The 12342-nt window shown below is 36.9% G+C and overlaps 1 protein-coding gene and 2 pseudogenes across 4 annotated transcripts in view; 1 reads left to right on the top strand and 2 right to left on the bottom strand.

Moving 5' to 3' along the window:
* SIK3 (SIK family kinase 3) overlaps nucleotides 1-12342 on the bottom strand; it is a 210011-nt gene that overhangs the window by 101265 nt on the left and 96404 nt on the right. The gene's annotated exons all lie outside the window — the stretch shown is intronic.
* Nucleotides 7079-7205, bottom strand: LOC116276803 (U4 spliceosomal RNA; annotated as a pseudogene).
* LOC102535756 (small ribosomal subunit protein eS1 pseudogene) lies at nucleotides 9759-10632 on the top strand (annotated as a pseudogene).

The following is a 12342-nucleotide window of genomic DNA, read 5'->3' as shown; positions in this document are numbered from 1 at the left end:
AATCATTTTATGGCCTAGAACTGTGCTGTCCAATACAGTAGGCACCAGCCACATGTGACTATTATGCATTTGAAATGTGGCTAGTTCAAAATTGATATGCTATACATGAAAATATACACCAGATTTCAAAGGCTTAATATTAAAAAGAGAATATAAACCATCTCTTTGATAATTTTTTATATTGAGTACACGTAGAAAGAATATTTTGGACAGACTAAGCTAAATAAAATATATTATTAAAACTAATTTCAATGAAAAGTCAACCTACAGAATGGGGGAAATATTTGCAAATCACATATCTAATATCTAATCTCATAAGGAGTTAAAAATCCAAAATATAGAAGGAATTCATGCAATTCAGAAAAAAAAATCCAATTTTAAAATGAGCAAAGGATCTAAATGGACATTCTTCCAAAGAAGACATACAAATGGCCAATAGGTACATAAAAGGTGCTCATCACTAATCATCAGGGAAATGCAAATCAAAACCACAAGATACCACTTCCTGCCTGTTAGGGTGTCTGTTATCAAAAACACAAAAGATAACAAATGCTGGCAAGGAAACAGAGAAAAGGGGACCCTTGCATACCACTGGTGGGAAAGTAAACTGATACAGCTACTATGAAAACATTATGGAGGCTCCTCAAGAAATAAAAAATAAAACTACCATATGATCCAGCAATCCCACTTCTGGGTATATATCCAAAAGAAACAAAATCATTATCTCAAAGAGGTTATCTACACCGTGATGCTCATTGCAGCATTATTCACAACAGCCAAGGTACGGAAATAACCCAAGTGTCTGTCGATAGATGAATGGATAAAGAAGTGTGGTGTATATATACCATGGCAGAATATTAAGATTTTCTTCTTTTTCGAAGAAGAAAATTCTGTCATTTGCAATAAATGGATGAACCTGGAGGACATTATGCTAAGTGAAATAAGCCAGACAGAGAAAGACAAATACCACATTACCGCATTGCATGGTATCACTTACATGTGAAACCTAAAAAAAAAAGAAAGAAAGAAAGAAAGAAAGAAAGAGAAAGCAAACTCATAGAAATGGAAAGTAGAAAAGTGGTTGCCATGGGCTGGGGTGGAGGGTGGGTGGGACAGAGAACAGGGAGAAGTTGACAAAATGGAGCAAACTTTCAGTTATAAAATGAATAAGGTCTGAGGATCTAATCTCAAAATACGGTGACTACAGTTGATAACACCATATCGTATAACTGAAATTTGCTAAAAGAGTAAAACGTAAATGTTCTTACCAAAAAGATAAATACGTCAGGTAGAAGATATGTTAATTAGCTCAATGGGATGAATCCTTTCACCATGTATACATATATCAAAACATCACACTGTACACTTGAAATATCTTTCAGTTCTATTCGTCAGTTACACCTCAATAAAGCTGGGGGGAATAATGACTTTCACCTGTTTCTTTTTACTTTTTAAAATATGACTACTAGAAAATGTTTAACTATATACGCAGCCCCCATTTTACTGGACAGCACTGGTCTAGATGCTGCCAATACCAGTTAAAGCAGGTATTCCATGAAAATGACTTCCGAAATATTTGACCTAATATTGAGAACCGCCAGTCACCTATCTCGAAGAAACTTGGCAGGCTGCAAGGCACTCAATGCTCAAACACTGCTTTTCGGGAGAATCTTAAATAAGGTTTGAAAAGTTGCATTCCAAGAACTCAATTTAATTCCAGTAAAAAATGTTTATTGAACAACTGATTGGCTTAAGGCAGTGCCTTCAAGCAGCTTGCTGGCAGCTACTCTCAACAGGGGTGCTGTGAGAGAATTAAGATTTACACTCTTACAACAGCAGTTCTCAAATATTTTGGTCTCAGGATTCCTTCTCTTAAAAATTATTGAGAACTTTCAAAAAAGTTTTGTTTCATGGGTAATATCTATCCACATTTACTTAGAAATTGGGTTAAAATTATAATCAGAGATTAAAACGGAACATTTTAAAACATAAGAATACTCTCAGCACATTTCATTAGCCATCAGAGTAACTGTATCATCAAACATCATGTTTGGAAATCTCCACTGTATAACTGTGAGAGAATGAGACTGAAAAATGAATATTTATGAAAACGACTTGGACCTCGGGGACTCACTGAAAGTCTTGGAGACTCTAGACTCTAGTGCATCAAACTTTGAGAACAGCTGCCCTAAGGCATCATCCACTATATGTAATGAATTCAACTTCTCTCCCATGTATCAAGAATAGTACCACCTTTGGGAAAACTGACAAACTAGTCACTCAAATTTTTTTTCTCTGTAGAACTTAATTCTTTCTATAAGGCTTATTCAGTCCCCATTGAGATGGCTTCTAGAAAAGGAATGTAAATGCCTTTGCAATCAGCCTTGATGAAAAGGTTTTCTCTTTTAAGCTTACTAGAAAAGAGAATTGTCATCAGGAAACAGGTTTAAAGGAACCCCAAACCAACACAAACTACACAAACTAGACTATAAGGCTCAATCTGACAGGCACTAAACGGCCATGATTAAAGATGTACTGCACAGCCACAGTCAGGATGCAGGAGGGCCATTTTCTTGAGAAGAACTTGATGTTTGCCCTGGAACCAATCAAGGAGTCCATATTTTAGTTGGTAACAAGTCGTCAAATCAAGTACTAAAAGGCAAAGCAAAAACATGCCCTTTTGGAAAGAACCAGTTACTCCATCCATTTTACACACCAATTACAACTGTTTCTGGGGAATATGCAGCTGTCAAGCCTTCGGAGTGACTGAGATACTAGGATTCTAGCCAACTTCAGACAGGAGGACTCAACATGACCACCAAACGTAAGGGTCAGTTGAGTCTCAACGAACCCCAAAGGAATTACAGTTGACCCTTGAACAATGCAGGTTTGAACTGCTCGGGCCCACTTATACATGGATTTTTTTCAATTGTATACTGCATGGTCCATGGTTGGTGGAACCCATGGACATGGAGGAACAACAGATGTGGGGGGCCAACTGCCAAGTCATAAGCAGATTAATCCCAGGGTTGTTCAAGAGTCAACTGTAGGTTAAAATATCTAGCAGGTCTTTAGGTGAATTTTATTTTTCTATAATTCTCTGTTTGGGCTGTACTGAATAGTGAAAATCAAAGAATTCATGCATGCACAGTATCTGCAGGATAGAGAATTGAGAGCTTACTGAAGTGAAAAAATAGACTATGAAACATGCATCAGTCTTGGAAGCATTTCTAAGGTGGAACATGTATATTGCACATAATTAATAAATGGAAATTTTCTGGTGACCATTTGGAATTCAAGGCATAGAAGGGAAATTTTTAAGGCAAAAAGAAAATGATCTCTCAGTTCCAACAGCTCCCATCTGATTAACATTTACGCTCTCAGAAAACAGAAGTCCTCGGAGTGTCTCTAACACAACAGGCAACTCTCTCAGCCTGACTGACATTGTTATTGTTGTTATTTTGACACTTACATGGTACAAACAATATTCTGTATGCTCCATAGAACATTAAATCAACTCCTGGCCTATAGGTTTACCACTTAAATGAACTGAACAAAAAGATAATTGGGGGAGGGTGGGTGGGGAGAAGAGGAGGAGAGAGGAGGACAGAGCTGGACAGTAACCATGAAGGTAAGGCAAGAATTATTTACCAAACATCAGTACCCATCCCATTTTCGAGTATTGATTTTGGAATGACCAGATCTCAGAAGTCCAAGAGGGAGAAGGAGAATGGGACTGATGGCTTAATTGTAAGGGCGCTCTTTAAAAGGATGCCCTGAAGCCATTAAAGGAAAAGCAGGAAAGGGCGAATGGCCCAAGGAGGATTGGAGGGCAAACAAGAGCTTTGAAAAGAGAGGAGGAATTGGGCAGAAAAGCTTTGAGAAATGGGAAAGAAAAGGGTAAGAGCTAAATGGCTTGACAAGAAAGTTTTAACAGTTTAAACTGGCTATAGGATCTAAGAAACATAGTAATTGTTACAGAAATGTTTTGAAATAAAAGAAAAACATGGGGCAGCAGCTAATCCAAGGGAAAATTTAAAGTTATGGTAATAAATAAATAAATAAATAAATAAATAAATAAATAAATAATAAATAACCTCAGTGAGCTTTCTATCCTACTCTCCCACTTTTACCGGGAAAAAAAAATGTTTAAAATTAAAAAATAAAGTTATGGTGGGAAATTAAGCTATGAAGGATGAAATCTTAGTCCTGGAGAAGAAATGTGTGACATGTGGGTAAAGGACTTGGCAATGGCCTGGACTGTAAGGTTAGAAGGAAGCAGAAAGCTGAATGAATTTCAAGATGAGTTTTCTTAATGAAGCACACGCTACTCTCTCCTGAAGTGCCAGCTCATAGGTAAAAATAACACCGACTCACAGAAGGACTGTGCTCTTCCCAAGAACGGCATTTGTCAAGGGGCCTGTGTACTGTCAGGCACATTTAGATGTAGCATCTAGAACATTCGAAGCTTTTCTAAAGCACCAGCTGGAAAGAGAGCTAAACTCAACTGGAACAGCGTAACTTTTTTAAACTTCCCCAATGGAGATTGAGTACATTGAGCATCTTGCTAACCCTACAATGGTAGTGTTGTTCCTGGTGAACAAAGTCAGCAACAGTTCATATTTTATTATTTTAACTTATATTAGTATGTCCCCAAGGCCCAATAACAAAGCCTGAGGTAGCAGAATTTGAGTGAACCAAGGGAACACAATAACAGTTGAAAAACTATTTTAAATTACTCATCTCTTTCCATCTCCCAATTACTTGGTAACGAAGACTAAGGGAATATAGGAAGAAGTCTCCATTGTCAGATAGCATCTTACCTTCCCTATTTCTGAAACTCTTACTTGTCATGCATCCTTAGATGCAGGTTCCATGAGCTAACTGTTTGTCAAGATGTACATCTTTGTCAAACCAAGCATCTCTATTCTGAATGATTATAACACTGGGCTGTCTTCCCTTGCAGCAGTCTTGAGTTAAAGAGCCAGCTTCCCTGTGCCCACCATGAACACTGCAGCAAGCACCTTCTGAGGGATTTTCCTAACACCAGCTGTAAACCATCAGTGGCAAAAAATGGGGATATTTTGTGTGATGGCTTTTTGCATTTATTCCCGCTTCAATGAGTTCCTTATACTGAGTAGTCATCACATTTTTCAAATCACAGATTTTATTTCCATAACAAATGTTTGTTTCATGCTACATTTAAGTAATTTAAATCACTCCCTTGGATAATCTAATGGTAAATATTACTTAATTCTGAAATTTCTGACATTTCTTTTAAAGGCAGGAGGGGGACTACTGATAAACAGTGCCACAGAGAAAAATGAAAAATGGTTTCATTAAAATAGAACTCATTAGTATATGGATTATTATTATATATATTACATATTATCACATATGTCAACATTATTATATCCACATTAAATGTAAAAACACAACTACAAGAAGTATGTACTTAATATAACAGAGTTAACATTTAATAAGATTGTTTTTCCTTTCCCTTAGCAGGATTACATGCAACCTAAATTCTGACCTTCTACAATAGTTCTAAACTGACATTATAGTATGAGTCTAGAATTCTGAAAAGCTACTAAAGTACCATCAAGAATTTTACTTTTAAATGTTATCATAACTATGTATTAACTGACTACAATTTTGAATATAGTTAGTAATAGAGTTTTTTTAAATAATTATAAGCATCCATAATTTAAGCAAAAACTAACCTACTCCACTGTTTATTGGGCCCTCTCTTGATCTTATGACAAAATTGGGGTTTTTTATGACAATATTATTTTTAAGTAAATTGATGTGGCCCTTAATTCACTGCCAAAGAGACCCACAGGAATCTCTAGGCACAGACTTTTTTCAGAGATCACATTGGCATTCTTTGAAAAAGTCAAAGAAAATGCCTCCAATAAGCCAAATGTGCTTTTCTGAGTGTAAAACAGCACAGGATAAAGAGCTCTATGTAGGAAAGACAAAAACTGACACATACAGTAGCACAATCTTTTTCCCTCTGAACAAAAACTCATAGAAACTGTAACATGTAAGATGGGGTCGTGGGGGGAACCAAATCTACTTTAGTTAACTTGGGCAAAAGACTCAGAGACAGACAAAACTTTTGAGAGCCCTAGGGCTCTGGGAACAATCTGGAAATCGCCGGAGTAGCAAAAAGAGCAAGGGACTGAGAGTTGAGATCTAGAGTTCAATTCCCAACTCTGTCTCTAAGAATGTTTGTGACCTTGGGGAAATCACTTCGCCCCTGCAGTCCTCAAGGTCCTCATCTATTAAATGAAGTGTGCCTGTAAGTGACCTGAAAGCAGAGTTATCAAGACATGGTCTCACTGTGTCAGTTTCTAATTAGAACTCTGACAGAGTGGTTTTGCTCCTATTAAAGTTTTTTTTTTAAGTTCTAAGGTTCATTCACATAAAATAAATCAAAATCATTACTTAGACAGTTCTCAGTTTTGAACTAACTGGCTTCTTCCACTGAGCATGATGTTTTCATGGGGCGTCCATGGTGTAGCAAGTATCAATACTTCATTACTTTTTACTGCTGCATAAAATTTCATTGTACAGATATACTACATTTTAATTATCCATTCATCAGTTGATGGCCATCTGTTTCCACATTTTGACTATGAAGAATAATGCTGCTATGAACATTCACGCAAGATTTTTGCGTTGATGTGTTTTCATTTCTTTTGGATTTATACCTAACAAGTGGAATCTTGGGTCATATGGTAACTCCACATATAACTTTTGTTGTTGAAATTTTAAGGAAACGACAAAGAGGCTATATCATTTTACATTCCCACTAGCAATGCAAGAGAAGATTCTAATTTCTCTACATCAAATACTTGTTATTGTCCAACCTTTTTTACTGCCATCCTAATGGGTATGAAGTGAATCTCACTGTGGTTTTAATTCTCATTTTCCTAATGACTAATGATGTTGAGCATCTTTTTTTGTCTTTAGTGGCCAGCTATAAATGTTCTTTGTTCATTTTTAAATTAGACTGTCTTTTTATTATTGAGTTGGGAAGAGTTCTTTATGTATTCTGAATACAAATCCCCTATCAGATATATGATTTTTAGAAAATATTTTCTCTCATTCTGTAGTTTGTCTCACTATTTTTTTTCAGTTAGCAATAATTGTGCCTCGGATAAACCTCATTGCCTATGATACTGCCACTGCAGAAAGCTTTTTTGATGGTATTGCTCGCAGCATCAAAAGTTTTTAATTTTGATGTAGTCTGATTTATCTGGTGTTTTGTTTTGTTTGTTTGTTTGTTTTTTGTCCTTTGTGCTTTTGGTAACATATCTAAGAAACCATTGCCTAACTCCAGATCACAAAGATTTACTCCTGTGTTTTCTTCTAAGAGTTCTATAGTTTTAGCTCTTATATCTATGATCCATTTTGAGTTAATTTCTGTGTATGGTGTAAAGCCAGGGGTCCAACTTTACTCTTTTGTATGTGGATATCCAGTTGTCCTGGCACCATTTGTTGAAAAAAAACTATTCTTTCTCCATTTAATTGTCTTGGCACTGTTGTCAAGTCAAATGGCCATAAATGTAAAGAGTTATTTCTGAACTCCTGAATCCACTTCATTGAGCTATAAGTCTGTACTCATGCACACTGTCTTGTCTCCTGGTTCTTGGTATTCCAGATATTAATATTCACCTTACTGTTAAGGTTGGTGTTTACTACACAAAACAATGGATTTAGAAAAGTCTTAAGCACCCCATACAGGACCTAGGACCCAGGAACCAGAATCCAGAACCCAAAACCCAGCTGGGACTTAGCAACTATTAATGAACCAAACCAAAAAGACTTTTGGTTGTGGCTTAGGGGGAACTTTTTAAAAATTATTTAAATAAAAGTCAATGTATAAGCAAATGTTAAAAACTAGGGTGAAAATAAACTATCAACTTAGCAAAATAACAACAGAAAAATAGAACTAAGACAGAATCGGAATAACAGTTACCAGGCAACGACAACAATAACTAAATGGGAGGATTAGTCCAAACTTTTATTCCAATTGATTCATTCATTAACATGTGTGTCTGTTTAAATTCTAACTACTTCTTTTTAAAAAGAAAAATAGGACTGAGATGTTTACAGAGTCAAATACACAAAATAAAGCAATTAAAAATAAAAACAAATCAATAGACTCCTTCATCCTTATTTTCTCAAAGCTATATTGCCCTTGGGAAACAGCCAAACATTTCCAGATCAGGAGATGTGCAAAAGATTCATTAGCAAGCATCAAGGCCATTAGCTTACAAGCAACATAAAATATATGAGACAGGGACAAACTGTGTTAGACTCTTCAAAGAAGAAAGGATATAGGAAGTTCGGGCCTCACCACCCCAAATCTCTGCTTTTTAACCAAAAAAGGATGAAGAAAAGTGAAGATTTCTTTGTCCTCTGGTTCTTCTAAAGTAGGTCAGCTCTGTGTGTAATTACTGGGTTTCACATTCCTTCAGAAAAGGAAGAGATGTCAATGCATGAAGATTTTTAAAAACAGCAGACTCAGGCTAGGGCAAGAGGCAAAAGAGAGCCTCTGCTGCTCACCAAAGAACCAGACTAAGACTCAGTCTCTTGTTTTTAACAACAGTAAGTCAATTTTAAGACAGGTAGGACAGGAGGCCTAATTGCTCATTCTAAAGCTACAAACACTGAACTTGAACTTGTGGATAAATCCTCCTAGTTTCATCTTCTTCCTAGACATGCTCCCTGCTTGGCAAGGCTGACATAAACCTTGAAAAATAAATTCAAAATATATTTACCAGAGGATTTTATATGCAAGGACACCTACCAAAAAATTAATTAAGAACTAATATTTGCAATACCAAAATTCTTTCCCTAGAAAACGGATCACTGTGGGATTCTTTTTAATAATATGCTCAGAGAAATTTTTATTGTGAAACATTGTCACACACAAACCATAGTACCTGATGTGCTTTTCCATTCCAGCCCCTTCCCCTAAATAACCACTATCCTAAAATTTATATTATCATCCCTTTGCTATTCTTTACAATTTTACCGTGTACATCTCACCAAGCAACCTATTATTTAGATTTGCCTGTTTTCAAACTTTATATAAAGATGACCATACTTACTATTTTAACTGCCTTTTTTTTGATGCTTATTATAATATTCCTCCACAAAGATGCGTGCAGTGGTACCTAATTCACTTTATGCTAAACAGTCATCCTTTTTATGAATACACCGGCTTTCCTTATTGCTTTACAGTTGCTGGACAGTTAAGTTGTTGGCATTTTTAGCTGTTACGAACAGTGTTTTAAATATTCTTATATGTGTCTCCTAAACCATGGGTGCAAGTTTCACTAGGGTATATATTTAGGAATCAGTAAGTAAAGCCAAATTGTTTTCCAAAATGGTTGCATCCAATAGTAGGACTGTTCCCACTGCTCCATATCATCTCCAACAACTGTTATTTCTAATTTTTCCCAGCTGGTGGGGGCAAACAGTTCCTTGTTGCTTTAATTTGCATTTCCTTGGTTAATAAAAAGGTTGAGGATCTTTTTATAGGCTCACGGATCATTTATTTCTGCCTCTGTGAAATAAACGTATTCGTAACTTTCTTATTTCCTTTTTTTCTTTTTTTTTTTTTAATTTGAAGAGTTCTATATTCTGGATAAACTTTGTCAGTACATCTTCTCAAGTAGTGGCTTACTTTTTCACTCTCGTCTTTTTTTGAAACTAAAATTTTTTATTGAACTGTAACATATATGCAGAAACATGACCACATTTTAAGTGTAACCCACATACTCAAAAGCCATTTGGCCCCTTTGACTCTGAGCAGCACCACGGTGGTCAGCAAGAACAACCACCTTACAAAAGGAAGCAAAACAGAAGCCAAGACGTTAAGAGGTTAATCCATTGTCTAAGAAAGATTGGTATGATGTGACAGCACCAGCTATGTTCAATATAAGATATATTGGGAAAACACTCATCACAAGAACTCAAGGAATGAAAATCACACCTGATGGCTTCAAGGGTCATGTTTTTCAAGTGAGCCTTGCTGATCTGCAGAATGATGAAGTTGCAGCTAGAGAATTCAAGCTAATTACTGAAGATGTTCAAGGCAAAAACTGCCTGACTAGTTTCCATGGCATAGATCTTACCAGTAACAAAATGTGCTCCATGGTCAAAAATGGCAGACCATGATTGAAGCACATGTTGATGTCAAGCCTCTGGATGGTTACCTGCTTCGTCTATTCTGTGTTGGTTTTACTAAAGAACACAATAATCAGATTCAGAAGACCTCTTATATTCAGCATCAATAGGTCTGCCAAATTCGGAAAATAATGGTGGAAATCACGACCCAAGTGGTGCAGAAAAATGACTTGGAAGAGGTGGTCAGTAAGCTGATTCCACAGAGCATTGGAAAAGACCCAGAAAAGGCTTGTCAATCTATTTATCCACTCAGTGATGTGTTTGTTAGAGAAGTAAAAGTGCTGAACCAGTCCAAGTTTGAATTGGGAAAACTCACAGAGCTTCATGGTGAAGGCAGTAGTTTTGGAAATGCTACTGGGGATGGGACAGGTGCTTAAGTTGAATGAGCTTGGTGGATATGAGCCACAAGTCCAAGAAGCTGTTTAAAATTCAGACTTTTAATAGCAACAAATTTAAAAATTCCTATTTGTGGGAAAAGAAAAAGCAATTTGAGATTCTCAGTAATTTTTAAGAATGTAAGGGGTTCTAATAGCAAAAGGTTTGAGAATTGCTAAGTCAAACATGTGGTATCTTCTCACCTCCATGGCACCAAATCTCGTATGTCCCCTCTCTTCTTTCTCTGTACTAAATTCTGGGAATTTTCTTCAGATCTATCTTCTACTTCATTCTTGAACTCTATCTAATCTGTATCACCTTTCCATTGTGTTTTTCATTTGTTTCTTATTTCTAGAAGTTCTACTGAGGTTGAGCTCTTCTTTCACACCTTCCTCATCAATTCTGAGTCTCTTCATTGTGTATCTTTAAATCCCCTCTTTCATTTCTTTAAACATCTACAGTCTTTACACGACAAATGATTACTGTGATGTTTTAGTTATCTAACACTGTGTGACAAACCACCCCAGAACTCTGTGGATTAAAACAACAACAATCACTTATTTTGCTCAAAAACTGGAATCTCTCTAGGGCTCAGAAAGGACAGTTTGTCTCTGTTCTATGTGGCATCACCTAGCGTGATTTGACAGGAACTTGAAGGATCCACTTTCCAGATGGCTCCTTACAAGGCTGGTAAGTTAGTTTTGGTTGGCTGGTTGCAGCTTAGCTGGTGCCATGGACATGAGGCCTCAGTTCCTCTCCAAATGGGTCTCTCCATGGACTGCATGGGCTTCTTCACAGCATGGTGTTGGGTTCCAAGAATGAGCATCCCAAGAGAATAAGGAAGAAATGTGTGGCATTTTTATGACTTTGCCTCAGAATTCACACACTATCAACTTCTGCTGTATTCTTTTGATCAAAGAAGTCAGAAAGGCCTGGCTAGGTTCAACGGAATGAGACAGGCTCTATTTCTTTTGGGGGGTTGTCTTTTTGTTTGTTTGTTTCCAGATTCTGTTTCTTGACAGCAGAATAGCAAGGTTCTAGAAGAGCCTGTAGGCTGAGAAACATTGTTGCAGCCACCTTTGGAAAATATATCTGCTGTATCTGACTAACTCACAGTGCTTGTTTTCTTGTGCAAGCTCACATTTCTTGCAACTTTATCCATAAAAATTCTTTAAGGATAGTCTACAGAGATTTAAACTAGATTCCCCACACATTGGGAATCACAGCCAGGTAGGAGTCCTATCAACAAAGTTACCAGCTGAGGCCTTCAGGCCTCACAGGTAGTATGGAATCTGGTTGCACATCCAGGTGAGCGCGGGCTTCTTTTGAAGCAATTTCTTGGGAGACTTTTTTCCCAGCTCCATTCAGATTCAAGACATTAACAAGCAAGTCTCCGTATGCAGGGGATCTTTTTCCCCTATTCATCCACTGAGAAGTCACCTTTCTGGGGTGCCAGTTCCATACAGGGCGGTCTCCAGTATGACCTCTCACCCTGGACACTATTTTTTTCTCTTGTCCCCTCCTTTTTTCTCTAATCCTGTAAGAAACCCTCAGCACAACACCACCTTCAGTGTTTACTCGACCTTATGAAATCAGGCTTTCTAGTCCTTTCAAGGCCTTCGGTTGTTCTTCTTACAGGATTCTGGCATTTGACATATATTTTAAACGTATTCACATATTTTTTCCTTTCCTCGGCTTCACTGAAAAATGTTCTGACCAGAAGGAAATTCTCTGCACATCTAATCCACCGTCAAAGAAATT

The sequence above is a fragment of the Vicugna pacos genome, chromosome 33, assembly GCF_048564905.1.
Source record: "Vicugna pacos chromosome 33, VicPac4, whole genome shotgun sequence".
In the NCBI taxonomy this organism is placed as follows: domain Eukaryota; kingdom Metazoa; phylum Chordata; class Mammalia; order Artiodactyla; family Camelidae; genus Vicugna; species Vicugna pacos.
Note: the sequence above shows the minus strand (reverse complement) of the source record. Positions and strands in the feature narration are given on the sequence as shown.